We start from the raw sequence: 27,836 nt of genomic DNA, 5'->3' as shown, positions 1-27,836 counted from the left end.
ATGTGGGCCTCTGTTTATGGTATATTTTTAAAATATTAAATATATATAATGTGTGAAACACATTTTCTACTACTAAGATATTCTTAGATTATGTAATGAATAACTCGGGAAACAAGAGATGCCACACACACACACATACACACACACACAATGGAATATTACTCGCAATCAAAAAGAATGATAACTTGCCATTTGCAAGAACGTGGATGGAACTAGAGTGTACTATGCTAAGTGAAATGAGTCTGTCAGAGAAAGATAAATATCACATGATTTCACTCATATGTGGGATTTAAGATACAAAACAGATAAACATAAGGGAAGGGAAACAAAAATAATATAAAAACAGGGAGGGGAACAAAACAGAAGAGACTCATAAATATGGAGAACAAACTGAGAGTTTCTGGAAGGGTGTTGGGTGGGGGGATGGGCTAATTGGGCAAGGGGCATTAAGGAAGACACTTGCTGAGTAAGCAGTGGGTGTTATATACAGGTGATGAATCATTGGATTCTACTGAAATCATGATTGCACTATATGCTAACTAACTTGGATATAAATTTTTAAAAATTAATAAATTTAAAAAAAGAGCTTCTTATGGTTTGCTTCCTTCTCTGTTTTTATCTTCTTTTTCTTTCTCTTCCTCTATGTTCATCTGTTGTGTTCCTTAAATTCCACATATGAGTGAAAATCATACATTTGTCTTTCTCTGACTCATTTCACTTAGCGTAATACACTCTAGTCCTATCCACATTATTTCAAATGGTAAGATTTCATTCTTTTTGATCACAAAGTAATATTCCATTTTCTATATACACACCACACCTTCTTTATCCATTCATCAGTCAACGGACATTTGGGCTTTTTCCATAATTCGGCTCTTGTTGATAGTGCTGCTATAAACATTGGGGTCCATGTATCCCTTTGAATCATCATTTTTGTATCCTTTGGATAAATACCTAGTAGTGAAACTACTGGATTATAGGGTAGCTCTATTTTTAATTTTTCAAGGAACCTCCATACTGTTTTCCAGAGCAGCTGCACCAGTTTGCATTCCCACCAGCAGTGCAAAAGTGTTCCCCTTTCTCCACATCCTTGCCAACATCTGTTATTTCCTGAGTATTACATAATCTAAGAATATTCTTAGTAGCAGAAAATGTATTTCACACATTATACATATTTAATATTTTAAAAATATAGCATAAACACAGGCCCACATAAATGAGGGGAAGGCTAACTCTAAAACTATGTGTGATTAACTATTTTCAAATTTTCTATTAACATTTCATTAGTAGTTCTTTGTTAATTTGGGGGATTACACAGGTATTTCTGAGGATTCAAGCCAAAGTTTTAAAATAATAATCACAGAAAAAGTTAAGTTGAGAAAAATCTATTTATTTACACAATATTTTCCAAGCACTAGGGAAAGATCTGTTTCCCAGGGCAATGGAATACCTGATCATGGCCCACTGGAGACACATGCCCACCGATACACAGTCAGAAGACATTCCATCACTGTGTTCCCTTCACTGTGTTAGGGCCTCAAGAAATAGTGGTGAACAAAAGTTATTCCTTTTATAAAACTTATAGTCCAGAGGGGAAGGTAGACGTTGAACAAGTATTTATGGTTGTGACAAACGTTATGAAAGAAAAGCGCAAGTGGGGCAGAGGGAAATAGAAATGTACAATGGGGGTAACGTAGCCTGGAGAAGCAAGAGAAATTTCCTAAAGAAGTAACATTTCAATTCGTCTTAGTAAGAAAGAGTGAGAAAGAGTTAATCGAGTAAAGAAGACAACAGGGCTAGGGTTAGTGTGGAGAAAAGAGGTATGGAACCTGACTATGCAATCATCTGAGATGGAAACTATTCTAGAAATTGAACATTGGGCCAGTGTGCCTGAAGCTTGAGAGAAGAGGGAACAGTAAAATAAAATGAAAAAAAAAAAAGAACTGAAGAACTATGAGTTGCTGTGGGCCTAGTTACCATCACATGCTGGGAGGAACCTCAGCAGTCACAGCTGCCCCAGTCACCATCACTGCAACTGTGAGTGATAAGGCTGGGACCCAGCAGCCACCTGCCCTCGGCACTGCTGACACCAAGCTGGGCTCCACTGGCAGCAGCCAGGGTGCAGGGAGTGGGCCCAGGTGACCTCACATGGGTGGTGCATGCCTGTGGGGGCAAGGTCATCGCAACAAAGGTTTGGGGAACAGTAAAATGGTTCAATGTAAGAAACAGATAGAGAAGATGTGATGCATTTATACAATGGAATACCATTTAGCTGTAAAAACAATGACATTTTGCCATTTGCAATGACATAGTTGGAGCTAGAGAGTATTATGCTAAGCAAAAAGTCAGAAAAAGATAAATACCATATGATTTCACTCATATGTGGAATTTAAGAAAAAAAACAAATGAGCAAAGAAGGGGGGGAGAGTGAGAGAGGTAAACTAAGATATAGACTCTTAACTGTAGAGAACAAACTGATAGCTACCAGAGGGGAGGTGGGGGTGGGAGTGGGTGAAATAGGTGATGGGGATTAAGAAGTGTGCTTGTCATGATGAGCACTGGGTGATGTACAGAATTACTGAATCCACTAAATTCTACCCCTGAAACTAATATTGCACTGTATGTTAACTAACTGAAATTAAAAATAAAAACAAAAGAAAGAAAGAAAGAAAGAAAGAAAGAAAGAAAGAAAGAAAGAAGATATAGTTTCATCAAAAGGAATGACACCAAGGAAGATGTATTTGTACACAAAACTGCTATGAACAAGAATAATGCCAGGAAGTACCTTCACAGTATAGGAGATGGAGAGACTGTGAAATTTGATATTGTTGAAGGACAAGGAAAGGGTACAGAGGCAGCAAATGTCACAGGCCCTGGTAGAGCTCCGGTTCAAGGCTGAAAATATGCTTTGGTTGGTAACCACTATCGATGCTATCCATCCAGGGAGTCTTCCACACAATTACCTGCAGAAGTCCCAGAATAACAAGAGTTGCCGGGGGGTGGGGGGAGGACCCTATGGGCATCAACCACTGTCTTCCAACCCTTCTGTGCAGGGAGAAGTGGTAGAGGGAGCTGACAAGCCAGGTTCAGGAAAGTAAGGTAGACCAGCAAGACAGAATATGTATCAGGGTTATATACCATGATTCCGCAGGAGTTATCTTCCCCAAAGATAGCCTAGAGAGGATGGCTTTGAAGAAGATAATGAAAATCAAGATAAGACCTTATGCCAGCAGCCACCTCAACATAGGCAGACACCCAGAAAACTCTAAACCACACCATGGCAAAGAGACAATAGCAGTCAATCCAGAAGCTGAGAATTCATCGACTCCCAAGGTTGAGCAGATCAGGGCTGAGTAAGTACCTGCTTATCATCTATACTATATCATCTGGTTTACTCACCTAACAAGAAGAAATGAATATGAAATTCCAGCAATAAGAAGTAAATGCAAGGTTGGAGCTGAAGACCTTAAGTGCTTGCTTTTTGCCCTTGACTACATAAATAGAACTATCTGCACTATCTATGCAGCATGGGGGTTTTTTTTTACCTTTTTTTTTTTTTTTTTTTACCTATTTTTACCTAAAGATGTCTCTTTTTGGTAATGACAAGTGTAGTTTAAAAAAAAGCCTAGTTTTTCTCAATACACCTTTAAAGTTTTTTAAATTGTTCCATATCTGGTCACCTTAAGAAACTTAGGAACCTCATTTTTAATTTTTTTTTTTTTTAATTTTTTTTTCAATGTTTCTAATTTATTTTTGGGACAGAGAGAGACAGAGCATGAACAGGGGAGGGTCAGAGAGAGAGGGAGACACAGAATCGGAAACAGGCTCCAAGCCATCAGCCCAGAGCCTGACGCGGGGCTCAAACTCACGGACCGCGAGATCGTGACCTGGCTGAAGTCGGACGCTTAACCGACTGCGCCACCCAGGCGCCCCAATTTTTTTTTTCTTAACATTTAGTTTTGGGAGAGCGCAAGCAGGGGAGGGGCATAGAGGGGAGGACAGAGGATCTGAAACAGGCTCTGTGCTGACAGGCTGACAGCAGTGAGCCTGATGCGGGGTTCAAACTCATGAACCACGAGATTATGACCTGAGCCAAAGTGGGACGCCCAAACAACTGAGCCACCCACATTCCCCTAATTTTTTTTTAAATTTTAGATAGAGAGAACACAAGCAGGGGAGGGGGCAGAGGGAGAGAGAGAGAGAGAGAGAGAGAGAGAGAGAGAGAGAGAGAGAGAATCTTAAGCAGGATCCATGCTCAGCACAGAGCTTGATGTGGGGCTTGATCTCACAACCCTGGGATCATGACCTGAGCCGAAATCAAGACTTGGACACTCAACCAACTGAGCCACCCAGACACCCTTCATTTTTAATTTGTAATAAAAGTTTACAACTTGGGGGTTCCTGGCTGGCTCAGTTGGTAGAGCATGTGACTCTTGATCTCAGGGTTATGCGTTTGAGCCTCACATTGGGCATAAAGATTACTTCAAAATAAGATCTTTAAAAAAAAAGTTTCCAACTTGATTTTTTTCAAGAGTCAACCAACAGCAAGCACCTATTAATAAAGTTCTTGAAAGAAAGAAAGAAAGAAAGAAAGAAAGAAAGAAAGAAAGAGAAAGAAAAAAGAAAAAGAAAGAAAGAGTAAGTTATATTTTGCTAGGCCTCATAGTACACCTTGCAGATTTTGAAGTGTATGTTAAAGAAAAGAGAAAGCCATAGAAGAGCCTTAAAACATGACCATGGATACACTAGAGAAGATGTATTTGGAGGGAATAAGAGATGATATTTGGGAACCACATAGGAGCTCACTATAGTAATCCAAGCATGAGATTATGGTGGATTATACTGGGGTGGCTATAGTGAGGATGGAGAAAAGTTTATGGGTTTAAGAGATATTTTAGAACAAAATCAACAATCCATGACATGGATTATTAAAAAGTAGTCTAACAGAACAATTTCATATAGAGGGTGGAAATATAAACTGATCAGAGAGACTGGGATTACTGGACTATGTTGAGGGTCCATTTCAACCTGATGACTGTCATTTTCCCAGGATGTACTCCGCAGCCAAGTGCTACTGAGCTTACCCAGAAATGCTGATTTTTCCAGGCCAAGTGTGAAACATAAACAACTCAGGAAATTCAGTGATGGCCAAGAGAGTGACTGGAATGCTGGACCATGGAATCCAGGCTGCATAAAGAAGATAATAAAGCAGGAAAAGATAATATGAGGTAAAATGCATACTGAGAGTAGTTGAGAAAGCAAGTGCAAAGGCTAGGAGGTTGCTGGTGATCAGAAAAATGATGTATATATTGGCGATTTTCTAGACAATTTTGGGAATTGCTGAGATAGAAATGGAGGATAAGGTCACTGACAATGAAGAGTTAACAAAATGAGAAGCTAGTATTGGAGCAGTGTGACCATATGGATGTAGAAGTCAACCAAGCTGATGACAGGGTTCAGAATGGAAAGAGACTATAAGCCAGATACCAAAGTCTCCACTGAATAATGGAAAGTGTCAAGGATGAGACAGAAGACAATCCTGGGATGGGGAAAAATGAGTGTAAGAGTCTTAGCTTACCAACTGTCAAAAAATACCAACTGTTAGAAACCATAATGTTAAGGGGTACCTGTGTGGCTCAGTCGATTAAGCGTCCAACTTCAGCTCAGGTCATGATCTTGAGGTTCGTGAGTTTGAGCCCCACATCAGGCTCTGTGCTGACAGCTCAAAGCCTACAGCCTGCTAAGGATTCTGTGTCTCCCTCTCTCTCTGTCCCTCCCCTGCTTGCACTCTCTCTCTCTCTCTCTCAAAAATAAACATACATTTAAAAAAAAGAAAAACATAACGTTAAACACACACACATACACACAAGCTGGAAATTTTACACTAAGGTATAAACAGAAAGGGTTTAAATGGATGAAGGAAATTAACATTAACCGAGCACCTACTATGTGTTGGTGTAGTGGAAATCTATGCTTTTTCTGCTCTGAATACCTTCCTGTTTTTCTTTCAGTAACACTATCTCCCGTTCGCTATAGAGAATGTTGTTCCCACTTTCTTCGTGGTTCTGGTGAGGCTGCCAATGATTTAACCCAATCCCCCAGCCTTTGTAAAATCAGGTGACCTAATCTAGAACAATAAGCATCTCTTTCCTGGGAATTTAAATCTTGACAAGAACTAAGACTGGTTGGAGATGATTCCACTCATGCATGAAAATAGCTGTACCCAGAAAACAGTCAACACTTCCTGCTGCAGAGATACCAAGAGTCTCCTAGTTCTGAAACTGGGTCGTTCATTTCTTCCTTGATTCTATGATCCTAATAGATCTGCTTCTCTGCCTTAAGTTTGGGAATGTTGGTTTCTGTTGCTTGTAACCCAAGAACCCAAGAACCCAAGCACTTGCCAGGCAGGGTGCTGGGTGCTTTCTGTGTGAATTTGTTTAATTTAATACTCACAATGTTCTTAAAAGGAAGGTATCATAATCCCATTCTATGCATAAGGAAAATGAAGCTCATCAAGGTTAAAGTAACTTGCTTACAGAAACACAGCCAGTAAATGGTGAAGGGTAACAAGGGGCTCAAGTCTTTGTCTTGGATGCCAGAGGCTATGCTGCTTCTACTTCACAAATAAACAGAGATATTAACAAGGATTCCTTGATTTCTACTTTCAGACATAATCTGCTTTAAATGATCTCTGCTAAATATCACCAGATACAACAAATGGAAGTTCTATATATTGTTTTACTGTATATGTGCACTTATTTCCCTACTTAAAATATCTCTTAATCGCATAAAATCCAGATCTTTTATTCTCTATTCTCTAATGTTCCAAATTCTTTTGCAGTCCATAATTAAGAGCAAGTTAATTGCACATAATTTCCTAATGGTGATAAGTGTAATTATGACTCCAAGATCATGCTTAATAACCATGGTGTTAAGCAAAGCTAAAACACAAAGTCCATAAAGATGTCCTATACAGGGAAGGAAATCTACTGGATGTCACAGGAGAAACAAAGTGTAAGAAGTTAATTCTCAGGGAGCCTGGGTGGCTCAGTCGGTTAGGCATCTGACTTCAGCTCAGGTTGTGATTTCCTGATTCATGGGTTTGAGCCCTGCATTGGGTTCACACTGACAGTGCAGAGCCTGCTTGGGATTCTCTCTCTCTCTTCCTCTCTCTCTCTCTCTCTCTCTCTCTCTCTCTCTCTCTGCCCTTCCCCCACTTGTGCACTCGCTCTCTCTCTCAAAATAAATAAATAAGCTTTCAAAAAAAAGAAGTGAAAATTCTCCGCCAGATATGTACTTTCTAATTGGGAAAAACAAATTACAATGGTATGAAAAGTAAAATAGTAGACGGAAGTGGAACAAAGATGCGAAAGTTGTATGTGATTCACTGGGAGATGGATATTTTAAGAGAGGTGACTGTAATGTCCTACGAAGAACTTAGACATCCCTCAAATCTAGGGGAATAGGAAATGAGGAACAATATTCTTGCTTCTCTCCACAAGAAAAAATGTATGATGCCTAAAATAATAAAAGGTTTCTGTGATACATGGCTGACACATACTATATCTTCATCCCAGGGGAGAATTTCCAGAAGTTGATTTTCCAGATTTATAGAACACAACTTCTGAGTGGTCACTGTAGCAACTGTGATATTTCCCTGTGTCTTCTGGCTGAACCAGTGACAAGTTACATCACTAATCCTGAGTTTATTAAGAAGCGTCATCATCTCATGTTAGAAACGTCTCTGGAGGATTTGGTGCCGTTCTCTCATGTTGATTATTTGAGATTTATGTCCTGAAAAGCCAAACTGCATTTCTAATCTGTCATCAAAGCAGATTATCAGAACCAGAAATGACAAAATTTAACACACAGTTTTTCATGCCTAAGACTAACAGCAAAGCTGCAATACATTTCACCACATTCAAAGTAAACATGATATATTAAAAGTAGTTTTTCCTCTCTCACCAAATAATTATAGGTTCCTTCTTACTAAAAACAAATTATTTTTATTTCCCTTAAGAAGACTATGATTAATTGTACAAAATTACACTTGTCTGTAATTGAATAGATTTCCTCCTTTCCTCTGGTTTAGTGGTATATGATATATTATTAAATAGCTTGGGAAAACCCAAAGAAGGAAATCTTCCTCTTCAGGACTAAAGCCGGCTTGTTAATGACTATGGTGGAACTATACGCAAGGGTCGACAAGTTTCATTCCTTCATTAATGTGACCTCTGGCAAACTGAGCAAATGGTGTTTTACACCTCAGTCTTAGCCTATTCATGCTGCTATAACAAAATACCACACACTGGGTATCTTATTAGGAAAAGGAATGCATTCCTTGCAATTCTGGAGGCTGGAAGTTTAAGACCAAAGTGCCAGTAAGGTTGGATGAGGGTCCTCTTTTTTTTTTTTAAACATTTATTTATTTTTGAGAGACAGGGGAGGGGCAAAGAGAGAGGGAAACACAGAATTGGAAGCAGACTCCAGGCTCTGAACTGTCAGCACAGAGCCTGATGTGAGGCTCGAACCCACAGACCACGAGATCATTACCTGAGCTGAAGTTGATTGTTCAACCGACTGAGCCACTGAGGTCCCCTGGATGAGGGCCCTCTTCTGGGGTCACAGCCACGGGCTTTTCACTGTGTCCTCACCTGGTGGAAGGGGCAAGGGAGCTCTGCGGGGTCTTTTTGTAAGAGCATTAATCCTATTCATGAGGGCTCCACCCTCATGATCTAAGCAGTTGCCAGAGGTCCCACTTCCTAATATCATCACATTGGGCTTTAGGATTTTAGGATATGAACTGGGGGGGGGGGGGGGGGGGGGAAGGGGTGGAACACAAATGTTCAGACCACAGCAAGCTCCAATTCTAATTTACTGGAAGCACCTTGCTATCACCCAAATCTCCCCTAAGAGGACACTAGTCTTAGAAATTTGCTTATAAAAGCACAAATGAGGGGTACCTGGGTGGCTCAGTTGGTTGGGCATCTGGCTCTTGATTTTGGTTCACGTCATGATCTCACAATTCATGAGATCGAGTCCCATGTCGAGCTCTGTGCTGACAGCACAGAGCCTGCTTAGGATTCTCTCTCATTCTCTCTCTGTCTCAAAATAAATAAACAAACCAAATACATACATACATACGTACATAAAAGCACAAATGAAAGCCAAAACATTGTTTTAATGTGGTGGGCTAGGACTTTGTAAAGATATATCCCTAAGGCAGGATTTCTGAACCTCAGCACTACTGACATTTCAGGCTGGATAATTTGTTTTGTGAGGGGGGAGGGGTGCTGTCCTGTGCATTGTACAAAGTTTAGCAGCATCTACCCACTAGCTGCCAGTAACACACATCACTCCCGTTAAGACAAACAATGATATCTCCAGAAATCGCCCCTGGTTGAGGACCGCTCCCCTAAATTCTAGCACTTCTTTTTGGCCCCAAAGGTAGAGGGCATTTATCTGGTCCTGCTAGTTGTTCCCCAATATCATAATCCTGTTCTGGTAGTAGAAGCTCCTGCTAATCTTGTGGCAGTCTAGGATGCAGACCACATTTCCCAGCATCTTGTACCTAAGTGGGACAAAGATGCAAAAGTCAGATTAATAGGATTCAAGACAAAATTATGTGGGTAACTTCCTGTCATGCCCATAAAAGGAAAGGGTTTCCCCCCTCCCCCCATTCTACTTTCCCCTTCTCACTGGTTAGGTGTGAACGCGATGGTGACAGCTAGCCATATTGGACACAGGGACTGAAGCTGCCTGTTGAGCATGGCAGAGCAACAACATAAAAGGCAACCAGATGATAGAGATGCTACATCAACTCTGGGCCCAGACAGAGAAATCAACTTCTGTCTTGTGTCAGCCACAGCTATACTGGAGTCTTTGTTATAGCAGCTGGCATTTGCATCTTAACGAATGTAAATCCCAAACACTTTTACACGTATCAAGTCAAGAAGGTAGCAGTTAAGATAGGAGTTCTCTTTGACCCACTGGAGTTTAAGAAAGGTTCTAACTGGGTCTCCACCCTTGACTGAAAAATAGTCCTTTTTCATTCCAACATTGTTCCCTGGGAAACAAACACTGAGCCGTGAGGGAGCACAGTGTTAGTGATCCAGCCAGGTAGACCAGCTGAACTAACCCATGTGATCAAAAGGAAGACAGTAAACATGGGTGGCCCTTTTTAGGCTTAAACAGAGATTTCCATCTGATCAGGTGAGACTGACAGAGTCCCCTCCTCAGTTGTTCACTTGCATTATATGATTTGCCACAGAAAGAGCATGCTAAGATATACTTTTGTGTGCATGTCAAGAATGAAAAACACCTATCGGTGGAAAGGATCGTCAGTGTCCTAGTCACGTGCCTAGCCCATGGACAAACTCAAAAGCAATGGAGAGTGAAGGTCTGCAGGCCAAAGTGATTAAATGCATTCAGGAAGGGCTTCATGAAACACAAAGCACAAGGCAGGGAGGATATGAGTGTTCAGTTCCTCAGTGACAGCAAGAAAACCATGGCAGAGGCCTAGGGGAGGACAGAGCCCTACAGACACCATTGTGCCTCAGACCTGCTGGAGCACAGTAATCCTGAGTGGGAGAGGACTTTGCTTATAAGCACAAATGAGATACCCCTGTGGTAAAACCCAGAAATACTTGAGGGTGGGCCATGCATCATCAGGTAAAGCTTTAAGCTGGCCAAAGTCGACCATTGATGTGTACTGTCCTATGTCAGACAATGGTAAATGCCTGACCCACTGAGGTTTTCAGAACTCACTTCCTTTAACATTCCAGCCATGAGAAACTCAGGACAGTGTTCAGGACCAAAACAGGAAATTGTACTGACATTCTTGGGAAAACATTTTCCTTCCTGGTACAAACACTATCCTGAAGCAGTAGCTGCCATCGTCTTTGAGCCTCTGCAATGGCTGGGTCCTGGACTTCTTGTTAAGGAAGGAAAATAGCCCCATGTGCTTAACTGACTGTAACTGGGTTTTCCTCACTTGCAGCCATTGCTAACTGACGCATGGCTATGGGCTAATAAGGTCTGGGGAATTTATATTACAACAAATGTTGCAGTCAACCCTCCTGAAAAAGTGGTCTTAGGCTCATATACAAGCTAAGTACCTCCATGCATTTGGCTCAGTGTCTACATGGCCTTTGTGTGACTTCTTACAATATTTTGATATTCATTTACCTATCTAAAAAGACTGGTGCTGGTAAGGATGCAGAAAAAAGTGGATTCCTCCTATACTGCTGGTAGAAATATAAAATGGTACAGCCACTTTGGAAAACTGTTCAGCAGTTTCTTATAAACTAAATGTACACTTTCCATATAACACGGCAATTATATACTCTTGGGCATTTATCCCAGGGAAATGAAAACTTGTGTTCAAACATGCATACATAAAAACCTGTACAGTTGATCATTGAACAACAGAGATTTGAACTGCACAGGTCCACTTACATAGGAATTTTTTACAGTATAGTACTGTAAATGTATTTCCTCTTCCTTATGATTTTCTTAATAACATTTTTTTTTGCTAGCTCACTTTATTGCAAGAATGCAGTGTATAATACATATAATATACAAAATATGTAGTAATTGACTATGTTATCAGCAAGGCTTCCAGTCAACAGTAGGCTATCGGTAGTTAAGTTTGGGGGAGTCAAATGTTACATGTGGATTTTCTACTGTGTGAGGGGGGTCAGTGTCCCTACCCCGCCATGCTGTTCGAGGGTCAATTGTACAGGAATGTTCATAGCAGCTTTGAAATTACAAAAACCTGGACACAACCACTGTCTTTCAAAGAGTGGATTGTTGAGCAGGCTCTGGAACATCTACAGAACGGAATACTACTCAGCAATAAAAAGGAATGAACTGTTAATACACACAACAACTTTGGATGGACCTCGAGGACATGATGCTTAGTGAAGAAAGTCCATCTCCAAAGGTTATATACTGTGTGATTCCCATTCTCTAACAGCCTGGGAATGACAAAAGTACAGAGATGGAGAACAGATTACTGGTTGCCAGGGGTTGGGGATAGGAGACAGAGGGAGGGAGGATGTGAATCTAAAGGGGCAGAACAAGAGAGGTTCCTTTGTGGTGAGGGAACAAACAGCTCTCTGTACCTTAATTGTGGGGGCCGTTACACAGACTCATATCTGAGATCAGACCACATAGAACTATAAGCACACACACACACACACACACACACACACACACACGTGCACACACAAGAATGCATGTAGAAACTGGTGAAAACTGAATAGGTCTCTAGTCCCTTAATAGTTTGCTGGTTTTGATTGTGTACTGCAGTCACATAAGATGTCACCATCAGGGGAAGATGGGTAAAGAATACATGGAACTCTAGGAATTGATTTCACTATTTTTTGTGAGTCTATAATTATTTCAAAATAAAAAGCCTTTAAAAAAATTAGCCAATCTTAATAATGGAAGAAAGAAAGAAAGAAAGAAAGAAAGAAAGAAAGAGAAAACTGGCTACCCAGAGTATCGTTTCTGAATGGAATCTATAATCATTTTCTTTAAAATTTCTCATATAGTTTTAAGTGTGAGAGATGTTTTGCCTTATTAAAGTGAATGGGACATAACCATAGAAAGAAAAAGTTGGGGATAAAGAGGAAGAAAGCAGGGAACAGTACATAGCCTTATAAACTTAGAGATGAGGGGCACCTGGATGGCTGAGTCAGTTAAGCGTCCAACTTTTGATTTCAGTTCAGGTCATGATCTCATGGTACATAAATTCAAGCCCCACGTAGGGCTCCATGCTGACAGTGTGGAGCCTGCTTAGGATTCTCTCCCTATTCCTCTCTGTCCCTCCTCCGTGCACTCTCTCTCTTACTCTCTCAAAAATAAATAAACATTAAAATAAATAAATAAATAAATAAACAAGCAAACAAACTTAGAGATAAATGGTAATAAAACAATGAAGATATTATCAACTTTTTAGTTAAAATATTGAACTTAAGAGTCCTGTTCAAGCATGAACTATAGGTCAAAAATATAAATGCAGTGCAGATGTGAATGTTTAAGCCAATGACATTTTTTTTCCAGAATCTTTTGATCCAGTTCCCTTTATGGGCCAAAGAAAGAATCACCGTCACCCACCACACAAACTAATCATTTTCCGCCTCTCTTGGGGGGGGAAAAAAAGATGAAATTAACCAATTGTGACAATTAAACAATTTACACAAAAGTTGTATGCACTTTTCTCAGAAAGATAAATTGCACATGTTCACAACAAGTAAAACAAGAGATGCTTGGCAAGTTCTTACACCATCTCTCTTGGAGGGGAAAACAGAAGGCACCCATTGTGCCCCTCCCCCACCCCCTCGGTTGCCTCAGAGGAGGTAGTGAGTTGTGATGGAATGTACCAGTTATCCTTGAATGTTAGCATTACCCTTATTTCTATCTAGAGGCAGTGATAAAGGTGTCAGAAAGTTTTTCCTTTTTGAAATAGCCATCTGGTTATTCATAGAAGTAGCTATAGGTTCGGGACAAAAAATCTCAAGATCAAGTAAAAGGGGGAGTCAAGATTGCAAAAAATTATTCTCCCCAGCAGTTGAGACAGGTGTGGGGATTAAGTGAATGTTGTGTAGCATAATCTTGGGTAGAAGACAGAGGAACCAGCACAGAAACTGGATTTCAGTCGCCAGGTGTTCAGAAGCTTGAGACACCTTGCTTATTAAAAGGAACTGAACTTAGCCCTTCAGGGAAGGGGTTTATCCCTGATTTTGTCAAAGCCCCCATATATATTCGTGAAACTTCACTTTTTTTTTTTTCAGTTTTACCTGTGACCTCTTGCAGTGTGCAAACATGTATAGACTTGAAATATATCCTTGAGGCAAATTACATACATTGAAAAATCACGTATATCTTCTCCCTGGACACAGTCCAGCAAAGACAGACACACATTAAAATTGTGACAAATATTGGCTGCAGAATGAACACCCGAGTAAATGAAATTTAACATAAACTTCTAATTTCCACTCTCATTTAAAAATACCAACTGGGGATTGCTACATCATCAACTTAAATTTCAGTGGTAATTTTCAGAAAAATTAAGAAATAAAATGCCAGAAGAAATGAAATGCTAGAAGAACCAGCATAGTTATTTGAAATTATCTATTAGGTTGAAACCTATTGGGGAAAACAGAGAGCCATTTGAAGGTTTATTTATTTGGCATCACATCTGTAGAAGAACCACATTTTAAAAAAGCAAAAGGCTGAGCTACAGCCCCAATTTGGGACTCAAGATATTCAACTGTTATGAGAGACTGGACCAAGGGAAGACTATAATTGTGACCATAATTCATATTGTACAAACTAGTCAATTTCTTTATCTTTCGCAGTGGCCGCAGAAAATGTCAAAGCACAAATTTTTTTTTCCTCTTCCCATTCTTTCATATTTTGCTGTGTTACTCACGTCCTGTAGTAACTCCTGGCTGACTTGAAAGGCTCCCTGGGACATCAATTCCCAGGACTCAATTTTCTCTATCAGATTGTTGCAAATAAATCTCATTTTATATCTCAGCTCATAACCGCAGTGAAAATGCTTTACCGTGCCTCTGCTTTCTATTGCTGTGTTTAATGCTACAGCTGAGGGCTTGATCGTCTCTCCATGAGACACAGAGGATGGGAATGTTATTTCCCTTCCCCCACCCTTCAGCTCCCAGTAACAATTGAGCATTAAGGTAGTAAATCACCGTCATAATTGTCTGGATATATCCAGTCGACTGGCTTAATGAGACGGGAAGTAGGTTGCTGGGGAAGAGGAATGACATTTTAACAAGACAACTTGCATCATACTGTAATTTATCCTTCACAACACATTTAATTTTTCTGGAAAGTTATCAGAAGCAAAATCGCCATCTTGAAGATGCCAAACCCTGCTTAACCCTTCTGAGTTACTTTATTAAATCAACAGAAGTATATAAGACATTCTTTAAATATTTGAAAAGATATGCTAGCAAAATGCTATCTACCTCATTTCTGGTGGCTCTGAAGCATGTGGGATTTAAAATATCCTATTTAAAAAGACAGTAGTTCAACACAGTGGTTCCCCCCCCCTTATCTGTGGGGGATACGTTCCAAGACTCCCAGTGGATGCCTGAACCTGCAGATATTACCTGAACCCTATTTATACTATGTTTTTTCCTATACATACATACCTATAATAAAGTTTAATTTATAAAGTATGCACAGTAAGAGATTAACAACGGAGGTTAATATAAATAGAACAACTATAACAATATACTGTAATAAAAATTAACTGAATGTGGTCCCTCTCGCTCTAAAAATATCTTATTGTATTGCACTCACCCTTCTTGTGATGTTGTGAGATGATAAAATGTCTACCTTTTGGAGAAAGTGAGGTGAATGACAGAGGCACTATGGAGCCTTAGGCTACTACTACTGACTTTCAGAAGGAGGATCATCTGCTTTCGACTGTGGTTGACTACAGGTAAGGAGGACTACCTTTTCTGTATTTTTCATTCCGCGAGACTTGGCCCATTTCAAACTTGCATTTCCACCTTGTCCTGACGAAGAAACTGACTAGACCTGAGCTTTCTGTTAACCACTTCCAAGCCTCATTAACTCTCTCAAGATCATGATGGTCCAGCATCCCAGAGTCCATGTGGGGCTGTGTTCAGATTCCGAAACAAAAGTAAAGGCTTCTCAGGGGTTTGTCAGGGCAGCGTTTTCTGCAGGCACATGGGGGTGGGGAAATCAGATTCACCCAAGAAGGGAAGCACAGAAAGAGTCATACAGTGTGAAAGTATGGCAGCGGTCATGCTTATTTCTTGATGCATAGCAGCTTTGTATGGCTGTATTTCTGAGCTTAATGTACATTAGGACTAAACAAGAAAAGAAAGAAATCACAGATGCTTCTCCTGGCTCTCTTTTACTTTTTGGTTGAAATGCTTTACACGTGTTCTGTTTCAACCTGAACCATTTATAGCCGAGGCCTGCAATCACTTCCTCACCATTTTCTTTTCTTCTTTTCCTTCATCCTAACCTATCCTTGTCCCTTTTGTTCTTTTGCTCTTATTCCTCCTTTCTCCCCTCCCTCTTTCTTTCATTCCTTTCTCCCTTCTTCCCTGCTTTCCCCCTTTAGGTATCTCAGCCTCACAGAGACCCTTCCTCTTGCCCTCCAAGTTGCCTACTGGCATTTCATTTAGGTGTAATGAAGACCCATATTTCATACTTCATATGGGTCTTTTAGTTGGAATTTTGTTGGTGCTTAAAGCCCACATTTTTGGTCTTTAAGCAAGAGGCAACCTCTATAGTGGAGCAGCTTTCCACAATGTCCTGAAAGAGGGTATTCTGAGAACGTGTGCTTAGCACACCTGCTCCCTCAGCTGGAAGTAGGTTTACTTACTCATGGTTTTGACTAACAACAACAAACAATTCAAACAACACAAAAACAGCTGGACTAAATGGTGGCTGTGTCAGGTTTGTCCTGATTTACTCTTCACAACTGCCCTCTATGTACTGTTACTATCCCCAACTTACCCCTGTAGAAAGGGAGGCACAGAGAGGTTAAATACTTGCCAAGTGATGCGCAGCCGATCTGTGTAAGAGCTGGAATTTGAAACAGGCAGGCTGACTCCAGAGGCCCCGGGTGTAACCAACCACAACTCTACACTGCTTCTGTCGGTCAGTGGGCATAGAGGTCATAGTTTGGAGGTTGTTAAAAGCACAAATGGGATAAAATTGTATACACTCTTCTGACATTTTAAAATCATTTCTTGCAGTAACAGAGAGTGACTGATTAATGGGTATAGGGTCTCATTTTGGAGAGAAGAAAATGTCCTGGAATTAGAGTTGATGGTTGCATGACACTGAGAATGTACGAAATGCCACTGAACACAAATTTAAAATTATTAATGGTGGGGCACCTGGGTGGTTCAGTCGGTTGAACATCCAACTCTTGATTTTGGCTCAGGTCATGATCTCACGGTTCATGAATTCAAGCCCCGAGTGGGGCTCTGTGCTGACAGCAAGGAACCTGCTTGGGATTCTCCATCTCCCTCTCTCTCTGCCCCTCCCCCCTCCTCAAAAATAAACATAAACATTTAAAAATAAAATAAAATGATTAGTGGTTAATTTCACGTTGTGTGAATTTTACATCAGTTTTTAAAAATCAGTTCTTAGTACCTTGGAGATCTTTCCATATAATTGTATGATAATTAATCTAACCACACTCCTATTTGTGGATAATCATGTTTTGCTATTATAAGGCATGTTTCAAAAAAACTTCTTGAACTTACATATTTGTACATGTAAGGGCAGATTCCTTGAAGTGAAATTGCTGAGTTGGAAGATGTGCCTCTTTTAAGTTTTGATAGATACTGTCCAATTTCCCCTCAAAAAGATGTGTCCGTGTATACACTTAAATAAAAATCACCACTGGAAGTAGATTTCTATTTGCAGTGTGGTTCTGGGGTTCTCTTCTTCCGGGGAAGTTGTATGTGCCGTGTGTTGATTTCTGCAGCCACATATTGAAATACAATAGATATCCTCTGAAAGCTCAACTACTCTACTCTGTGATTCAGACATCAGGGCCCCTACCGTAAACTTACAGTTTTAAAGACCCCTCCACTTCCAGATCCTAAGTCCACACATCTGATCTCTGTTCCACAGTTAAGCGACCACCTTCAAAAGAGACCACCTGGTTTCAAAAAAAAAAAAGAATCCTTTCCCAGCAAACATTCTGGACAGTTGCAATCTATCCTCATGCCCTTCTGGGGCCTTCTTCCACCCCTTCCTCTCCCCCACTCAGGCACCATCCTCTATGAGACAGAAGTTGCCTGACTGGCCTCTGAATGCTGGGCTTTGGCCTAGCCAAACCCAGGAGCCTCAGCAATTCCCAGGGGGGATCGTAGGGGTAATTTCTCCAAAGATGGGTTTCTCCCTAGGAGGAATTTTTATATCAGCTGCTAAAAATATACAATATTCTAATCCTCATTCCACAACGTGTCAAGCCTTTTACCCTGAAGAAAGAATGTGCTGACTCCTCTGTGCAGAAGTATTCACCCATCCACCTACTCTGATTTCCCTTTCCCACACCTCCCTCCTCCCACACAGTTGGGGAGATATCCATTTCTCAGGCTCCTACACTCAAGATCTCTCATTAACTCTCTGTCAGATTGTCCTCATCAGGTTAATAACACCCACCCTGGCATAAATACAGCTAATCGTTCTCAGCAGGTAAAATGAGCAAATTGTCCTCCTTTGCCACTTTCCTCTGTGCCCCGCCCCCTGCCTTCTCTAAAGGTCTACCAACACTGCCTCCTCTCACTCAAAGACCACATTTTAGTCTCCTCAGGCATCGGGAAGATTGTGGCCTAGTCACCTTCTCCCAGTGTTCACTTTGTGTGAAGAATGAAGTTAGTAAAGGGACAGGAAAAAAAAAGTTTTCCATCACCTACTTTATTTTTTTTTTTAATGTTTATTTATTTTCGAAAGAGAGAGAGCGCATACGCGGGGGAAGAGCAGAGAGAGAGAAAATAAGAGAGACACAGAATCTGAAGCAGGCTCCAGATCCTGAGCTGTCAGCACAGAGCCCGACGCAGACCCACGAACCTTGAGATCATGACCTGAGCTGAAGTCAGATGTTTAACTGACTGAGCCACTTAGGCGCCCCTCCATCACTTACTTTAGGAAGCACAGCATCTTAGTTCTTACCTTTTGTCAAAAGAAGAATTTTTTTTAAACAGAAAACACCCCAGGAAGTACATCTGTGGCAGAAACTCATGAAAGTAATGTCTTCCAAGAATCCAATTATTCAGACTCTGTGCCTCGAAATCCTTAACTCTCAGGGGTTTGGGTTTACCCTGAAGGGGCAAGCGTCCAAAAAAATGAAAGGTTGGAAGGAGTGAACTGTTTCCTGAGGGACAGGAGACACCTGTCACATCTGAATCCCCAGAAGCACAAAGGCTGTCCTCTAATTTTCTGAGAGCTAATTGTTCCAAGCCCCAGAGGGACCCTCTACCGAATCAATTTCTGCAGAGACTTCAGTCCCTGGCAAGAATAGCCTTTTCCCTTATTTTTTTTTTTTTTTCTGATGAGCTTAACCCATTTAATTCCATCTAATTCTTTAATGAGGCTCTGTTTTCCATATGGATTCTCACATTTTTAAATATACCGTCCACTTGTATTCTGTAAGCATTGACAAGATTGTCTGGTTTGCTTAACTTGAGCTGTACCTATTCCATATCAAAGGCAAAACAAACAAACAGAAACAAAAAAACAACCGAAAAAAGCAATTAATTGATTTGATTGTCAACCAGACGATTAGTTAAGCTGACTGCCTTAATGAACTAGCTAGTGATTTGGTCAACGGTGATTAGTTGATTCCTTTAAAACTATGAAACCACACAGATAGCCAAATTCCAGAAACTCTTCTAAGTAATTTCTATATTTTCTTCCTTTAAAAGCAAGCAGAAATAAGACTCGTCTAAATTCTTTTGGGGGAGGGGGAATTTCTGCCAACTCCTGATGAGTGTCATATGACTAAGAGTTGAGCAAAAATGTAATGCAATGGTATATATCATCCAGAATCAAGAAACTCATCCAAGAAGTACTGATAACTTAATCCCTCACTAAAGAATCTCTAGAAACATAAACACCCTGGATCCTGAGGAATTTTTAGTTTATCTTGTTGGAAATTCTGCAGACTCATCTCTGAATTTCAAATGGATTCAATTTTCAGTTTTTAGAAATGGCAAAGGATAACACGTTGATTTCTCAATATGGCCTTAGAGGGCCTCTTTGGTGGTCCACAGCAGGACCCCTAAGTGAAAGATTAATTATAAACTACCATTCTGGGTAGTGGTTGGACTCAGATGGGTATCCTGTACCAACTAGTAACCAGGTTTTTTCTTTAAATTCAAAAAGATTTTAATCCAAGGGTGCCCTGATCTGACAAAAACGTGAGATTATTTTTCATCAGCCTCCTTCCAGCCCCAACCCCTCAGCTCACATGTTACAGCTTTCGATGAGGGGTAGTTGCTCCAGCATCAAGGACTGACATGGAATGCCCCCGCCTCCTGGCATCTTTCCAGACCCCATACTATTTCCTTCCCCAAAATCAAGACGTGCACAAATGCATGTATGTACAAACACGCCTCACCTTCTTTGTCGTAGCCTTCCCTTAATTTCTCCCCTTACAAGTTTGAAATTTGTAATTTCAAATACAAACAATTATCAGAGGAGTTGAGTAAGGGAGAGACAAAGAAATCAGCTGGATATGACAATATGTGAATCAGACCTTTTACGAAGAACACAAACATTCGGACCTCAGTTTCTCTTCCTATACAACGAAGGCAACTGTGTCACTGTATCTGCCAGTGGTTTGAGAAAAGGATGAATAGGATCATGTTTCCTAAGACTCCTTAAGTTTCAATGTACAATGGTGCCAGCAAAGAATGAAGTGTCGTTTTCCTTCGGGCAGAATAATTAAAACTAAATCTCATGAGTCCCATCTCTATGCGTGTCTCCCAAATTGATCATGCAGTGATTTTTAAGAACAGAGCAGCTCTGTGTCATTTATTTATAATCGCTTTTCATTGTTACACTGGAGCCTTCACACACATCACCTTCGGGCTCTGGGGAACTGTTCACATTCATTAGGGAAAGGAAACAGTCTTTCTTTCAAATAAGCAATTTGATTGCTTCAGCAATAGGTCTGTAATTACTGGAGCACTGGGATATGTTATTGTTAATAAGATGAAGAAACCAGCCTTTCTCCAAATCAGAGGGGGTTCAGTCTCCTTTTTCAGAGACTGTAATTAAAAGGGGTGGCAGGGGTTCCCTGTGCCCTGTGATGGGGCTGGCACCAGACTGGAGACACCAGGTCAGAGAGGCTTCCTCCCCTTCTTGTCCTCTGTGGAGTCGGATCGTATTTCCAAAGTCTCTTTAAGTTTCAATGTACAGCGGTGCCAGCAAAGAACAAAGTATGGTCTTCCTTCGGGCAAAAATTGAGCAGACCATAGAACGAATACAGTGGTGGTCGGGCAGAGAGGACTTCATGCCATCTCCTCATACCTATGGCAGGAGGTCAAGGTTGTGACGTCTATCCACATTCAACATAGTATAACAGCATTAACTGTGGAAGCCTGACAAGCTTTTAGAATTTCACTTTTTGTATCCTGAGGCTACATCAGTGTCTAACTGAAACAGACAAATTCAGGAAGATTTAGTACAGAAACAAATTCATTTTGTCAAGCCTTTCAGTCATTTGTTGATTTGGTGAGGTAACCGCACATTCATTGTTCAGTTCCTGTTCTAACCCAGGTGAAGCTCTTGGCTCTGGACAAAGAGGTCCCAGACCTTAAGGAACTCACTTGTGGAACTGCTCCCCAACCTAGCTTCTTGTTTCGCTATTTTGGTTCTTACCTTTATTCTTTCCTTCACTCACCCTTTTCACATTCACATTTAAAGTCTTTTATGGGGCGCCTGGGTGGCTCAGTCAGTTGAGCATCCGACTTCAGCTCAGGTCATGATCTCACGGTCTGTGGGTTCAAGCCCTCATCACGCGGTCTGTGGGTTCGAGCCCTGCATCAGGCTCTGTACTGTCAGCACAGAGCCTGGAGCCTGCCTCCGATTCTGTGTCTCCCTCTCTCTCTGCCCCTTCCCCGCTGATGCTCTCTCTTTGTGTGTCAAAAATAAACATTAAAAAAAAAAATTTAAAGTCTTTTGCCATTTCCCCCCATATTTTTCCTTTTTGCCCAGCCTTATAACGTTACCAGCTATAAATACGAAGAGACTTTATGTTGAAATAGGAATAATTATCGATAACACCAGAAACGACATCAAATAAAATCTGGTTCGGGGACACTGTACATAGAACCAAGTCTGAGAAGGCAGTTCGGTTCAGTTACACTACTTGGTGGAGATACTTTTAGCTAAGGACAGTGCAAATCACTTAGGAGGACGTTTCAGCCACGCATTTCTGAGGACAATTTTTCGTTTTCATGAAGATTTCTAGAGTGTGAGGTTTTGAACTTGTTTCTCAAAGAGCAGATTCTTGGGGCGTATGGGTGGCTCAGTCAGTTGGACGGCCGACTTCGGCTCAGGTCATGAAATCGCGGTCCGTGGGTTCGAGCCCCGCGTCAGGCTCTGTGCTGACCGCTCGGAGCCTGGAGCCTGTTTCGGATTCTGTGTCTCCCTCTCTCTCTGACCCTCCCCCGTTCATGCTCTGTCTCTCTCTGTCTCAAAAATAAATAAAGTTAAGAAAAAAAATTGAAAAAAAAAAAAGAGCAGATTCTTCTGGCAGTACCTCAGGGAAACTCTTTTCTATTAGAAAAAAAGAATGTTGAAATAGAAAGAAGAGCTTTCCATGCTCTGGAGGATTGACGCAGCAGCCCTTTGTGTTCAGAAATGATGCTGTTGGTGCCATTCCTTCTAGAAGAGGGTGCTCTTAGATGGTTTCCACTTCAGTGACAATGGATTCGTACTTATCCACATAGTCCTTCCTGCCCCTCATTACCAACAGTGTTCTCTGAGGACATGGTGGACAAGGTTTTGAAGGGAAACAGAATATCCCTGCCGCCATAAAAACAGGCCACTTTGGTATATTGATTATTTTGAGCCACAGCCATTCAAAGAACAGCAAATGCAGGGAGAGGCTTTCTCTGCCCTTCCCTTATCTGCCACAGCACAGATCCTCCAAAAGGAACTCATTTGTCATAAATCCCTTCCCTGAGAGTTTCATCACCCAAGGAGGACTGACTCTTGTCACAGGAGAGGCGACTAGAAGTCCACACCACATCTGGACAAACTCTGTCACAAACTATCATACCTTCCATCTAACCTTCTAAGGGCCCATTTATTTTTCACAAAATCATATACCCTTCCCTAAGAGGCTTCATAGGAAACATCCCTCTCCTTTTCTTATCAAGATGGCATTTAATCCTGAATTCTAAGCCATTTTGGGGAATTATTTTTTTTCTGGGCATCTCCCAAGTGTACATGAAGTAAACATGTTAATAAAGTTCTGTTTATTTCTCTTTTGTTAATCTGTCTTATTACAGGAGACTCAGCTAAGAGCTCAGAAAGGTGGAAGGAAAATTATTTTTCCTCTCCTAGAGTTTAAAGTTATGACAGTTATGTTAGTTAGACTTTTTGGTGGCAAGTAACAGAAACCAAATGGACTCATCTTAAGCACAAAGGGGGAATTTTAGCACAGAATTGTGCTAGAGAGCTAAGTATAGAAGTACAGTCACACTTTAGGAAGGGCTAGAATTAAGAAATGAAAAGCATCCATATTCCCAAGATATACTCTCAGACCATCTCTACTCTGTTTTTTCTTGCACATCTGCTTCATTCTCCAACACTAGAGTCCAGCTTTCCCTGATTTTCTTTCCATAAGGCCAAATATGGCCGAACCACAGTTAATGACTTTATCTGTGACTGTTCCAGTCACTAGAAGACACTGACTGACTGTCTCTCCATACTTACTGCTGGAAGAGAGAATCTGATTGGCCCTGCATGAATCAAGTGTTCACCTCTTGTTCAGTCATCTGAGGCCAGCAAGGTGAGCCACACAACAGGAAGAGTCTCTAGGCGCCTACCTAGGTGGGTCAGGGGCACCTCACAAGGAAGTTAGAATAGGTTGAGTTTTGTTAAAGATATCCCCCAGGGGCGCCTCGGTGGCTTAGTTGGTTAAGCATCCCACTCTTGATTTTGTCTTAGGTCATGAAATTGCCGTTTTGTGAGTTCAAGCCCTGCGTGGGGCTTTGTGCTCGCAGCACAGAGCCTGCTTGGGATTCTCTGTCTCCCTCTCTCTCTGCCCCTCCCCCACTCACACTGTCTCTGTCTCTCTCAAAATAAATAAATGAATTAAAAAAAAAAAAAAAAAAAAGACCAATATCCCCCAAAGTGTCTCCAGGCTGGCCACTAAATTCTGGAAATACAGATTAATACATGATAAGTGATTTAACAATATTATATAAAATAATATTATTTGTGTTTCTACACCGTGGTGGCCACCTTGAACTACAAGGGATGGCATCTATAGTCTTAGAATAGAAAGAAGCTACACAGCATGAATCCATGATGTTGTCATTAACATGGACATCCATTTATCTGAGCTAACCAGTCATAAATGCCCATGTGGATCATGTAAATAGATTCATACATAATGAAGAGATAATTACCTCAGCTTTCTAGTTGCAACCAAATATCCTCTAGTTACAGAGAATACTTAGCAGGCTAATTAGTAGCATTCGTTATTCTCTCCCTAGTCCCCCAAGAATGATTCGTGCTAATTCCTTAGTAATCCAAATCCTAGTGCTTCACATTCCAGCTATGCATACCCAGCCTGTGTGTGTATTTACCATCCCCTTTATTAGACTTTTAGCAGCTGGAGGATCATGATCATGTTTAAAAAAAAAAGTGCTCTCTATAGTATCGCATTTTTAGTGTAGCTGGACTTCTTGTGCGTCAACTAAAGGCTCCCAAGACATATGTTAAGAGAGAAAAAGAGAGATAGGAGCGGTATCACCTTTTTTTGACTTATCCTCAGCATCATGTTTCCTGTATTCAATTTGTTAACAGCAGCAAACTAAAGATGGACCATAATTAAGGGAAGGGGGATTAGACTTTTCCTTTTGATGGAAACAAGGTCAGAGAATTTACGGATATTTATTTATTTGTTTGTTTATTTTTAGAGAGAGAGAGAGCACACACATGCTATCAGGGGAGAGGAGCAGAAGAAACAAGAGCGAGAGAGAATCTTAAGCAGGCTCCAAGCTCATCTGGCGCTGGATGCGGGGCTTGATCCCACAACCCTGGGATCATGATCTGACCTGAAATCAAGAGTCCAACGCTCAACTGACTGAGTCACCCAAGTACCCCCTGGATATATTTTTAAATAACTCTAAGAAGTTTCTTTTCCTTGCACAAGAAGTACAAAGATAGATATCCCAAAGCTATTACAGTGAGTCAACAGTGTTATCAAGACTCCACGCTCATGGTGCCTGGGTGGCTCAGTTGGTTGAGCGTCCAACTCTTGATTTTGGCTCAGGTCATGATCCTAGTGTCGTGGATAGAATCCCATGCTGAGCCTGGAGTCTGCTTGGGATTCTCTCTCTCTCTCTCTCTCTCTCTCTCTCTCTCTGTCCCTCTCCCCAGCTCATGCTCTCTCTCTCTCTCTCTAAAATAAAAAAAAAAAGACTCCAGACTTCTTTAACATCTTCTCTCAGCATCTTTAAGGACTTGGCTTATACTTTGTTCATATAATGGCTGCTGCATCTCCAGGCATCACATCTGTATTCTAGGCAGGACAAAGGCAGAATGTTACTTGTCCCCCACTCTCCACGCCCTTCCTTCCTATGCAGGAAAGTAACAGCTTTCTCATCAACCATCCAGCTGACTTCCTCTTAGATTTCATTGCCCACAGTTGTGTCACGTGGGTCTGTCAGGAGCTCCACTGAGCTTGAAGAGAAAGCTGAGCTGTCAGGTATTGGAGGAGCCAATTAAAGCAACAAGGAGCCAAAATTAAAGTTAACAGTGAAGTCTTTAATCACTTAGTGCAATAGTATAAGCAAGAAGTTAAACTGAGAAAGCGTCTACTCTCTCCTGTTTCATTTCCCGCCTGAAATGATGTGCCCCCACCACTGGAGGATAGGATGGATCAGCACAGCATAGGGTTGTCTTACTTATGAAGGAGTCCTGAGCAAACGGCTCCTGTCATTTTATGGACCCAGGGGGAGGAAGGAATGTGAGAGAGAAGGCCTAAGAGTGTAAAAGTACAGAGTCAGAGCAAAGTATCTTCAAAGTGCTCCAATGAGGAGACCTCCAAATGGAAGTACCCAGGCCAGGAATGCAACTACACATGAGTACGTGGCTGGCCAGGGGTCCCTGGGTCCTTGACTACAATTTCCCTTAGAGGCTGTGATGCACTGGCTGGGTACCCAGTCTAGTGTCGGGAGTGCAGCTTCCCCCTGGGAATTCTGTCAGGTAGAGCAGTTGTAGCTGTCTATGGTCAGACCTGAAAAATCACACTTAGGTTACTAACTAGGATCCAGACTATCTCAGGTTCCACCTAGCTGCAGGAGAAGCTGGAAAGTTGAAAATGTTTCTTTCTAGCCTCTACAATAAAGGAAGACAAGGGCAAAGGTGGACAGGAATGCATGTTGACTAAACAGATCGATATCTGTCCAGCAGCACAAAGTGCCAGAAGGATGTTCAATTTCATTACAGACATTTGGATGTTTACGGATTCGCCTGTGAAATTGTAAACATATTTTCATGCATATATCTGATACCAAGTATGAGAAAGAAAAAAAAAATGTGAGTTTGAGGAAAGTAAAGTAAGGGAAAAAACTGGGAAAGGAGAAAAATGAGAGAAACGAGCAGGGATAAAATAAAGATGGACACTCTGAAACCCACAAGGACAGGAAGTGAGATCAGTAACCTGGGAGTTCAGTTTCTCAAGCCAAGGGCAAGTTGGTGTTCCCTTCATTTGTCGTGTACCTTATGACGGGCCGTTTTACGCTTGTCCCTTCAGCCTGATCTCACAGCATTATAAAATTGATTTGGCCTGTTTTTGGCAGTAGCAGGATAACTCCCCTGTCAGCATAAAAGATTTATAATCCAAAATGAATCTTGCAGTTTTCCAAACTCCTCTTCCAGCAGAAAGTTCTGAAAATGAACACACCCTAGCTCCGTATGTATATTGACCATCCGCTCTGTTAGACTTTCAGCAGCTGTGGGATCACACTCATGTAAAAAAACAAAACAAAACAAAACAAAAACCCACAAAAAAACAACTTCCTGCCAAATTCATTTCTTTAACACTTAATTTTTTTCTGCCAAAATCAGAGATGAATTAGCAATGATTTGGCAGCCAATTAAAATTCATAGTGAGCTATTTTGTGACCCTGGGGTCAGAAACAAATTTCCTACAAACCTTAGGAGAGTATCTCTCCTGGGTTTCTTTGGGGTGAGAAAAATTCCTATCCTCCTCTCTGGTTCTCATCTGTTCTCATCCCTCGTGCAGGGTGATGACCAGCTGTGTTCCTGAGACATTGTTTGTAAAGCCAAGAGGCAACTCAATTCCCTAGTCAGTTATTTCTCTGAGATGCAGAGAGAAGATCTGTGGCTACAGCTGCCAGCAGGCGATTCTCAGCTGCAGTTCTGGGTAAGTTGTGGATCGAGAAGGGAAACAGAGAGAGGGTGAAGAGCAAAGGTTGTCTGTTTTCCACACTTTGGAGATTGAATCGTTCTACTGAGCTGAGAAGAGAAAGGCGTAGAAGGACAGCATGGCCAGGTGTTTCACAGGTGTGAAAAATATGCTAAAGTTGAAATGAGTCTTTTCCACAAGTCAGTGACAGAATTGTGTGGTGTAGGGCCTGTAAGGGAATCTCCATGAATGGAAAAGCCTATTTCACAATGTGTAAAATTTCCCATTCCAGAAGAATTAGAAAACTCCCAAATCCCCAGTAGTTGACAAATCTTTTTTGTCGATGGTCATTCCACTGAGGAAAAAAAGCAATCTTTGACCTTAAGTCATTGAAAGGATTTGATATATGCAACATGTCACTTCATGTTTCTGTATTTATATAAGGAGCAAATGCTTCCCAACATGGAACATCTGTGAAGATAATATGCCATTTCTGATCATGTGCTGTCAAAAGGACAGGAAAAAAAAGATTTATATAAAAAGAAATGCAAATATAGCTAGCTAGTCAGCCAAGAGGGCAAAGGTAGGGGAGACTTACATTAACCCAATCTTCACAGTTGCTAAAAACCTGACAAAGGAAATATGAATTTTAACTAGCTGCCAAGCAATTGGTTACTCATGTGTGACA

At 41.1% G+C, this 27,836-nt stretch overlaps 1 pseudogene; it reads left to right on the top strand.

Annotated features, from left to right (window-relative positions):
- Window positions 1-1,953: 1,953 nt before the first annotated feature.
- Window positions 1,954-3,357, top strand: LOC109262160 (Y-box-binding protein 1-like; annotated as a pseudogene).
- The last annotated feature ends 24,479 nt before the right edge of the window (window positions 3,358-27,836 follow it).

This window comes from Panthera pardus, unplaced genomic scaffold, assembly GCF_024362965.1.
Source record: "Panthera pardus isolate Hobbes unplaced genomic scaffold, ASM2436296v1 HiC_scaffold_13, whole genome shotgun sequence".
Classification (NCBI taxonomy): Eukaryota; Metazoa; Chordata; class Mammalia; order Carnivora; family Felidae; genus Panthera; species Panthera pardus.
The sequence above is the reverse complement of the archived record's forward strand: the minus strand, read 5'-3'. Positions and strand labels throughout refer to the sequence as shown.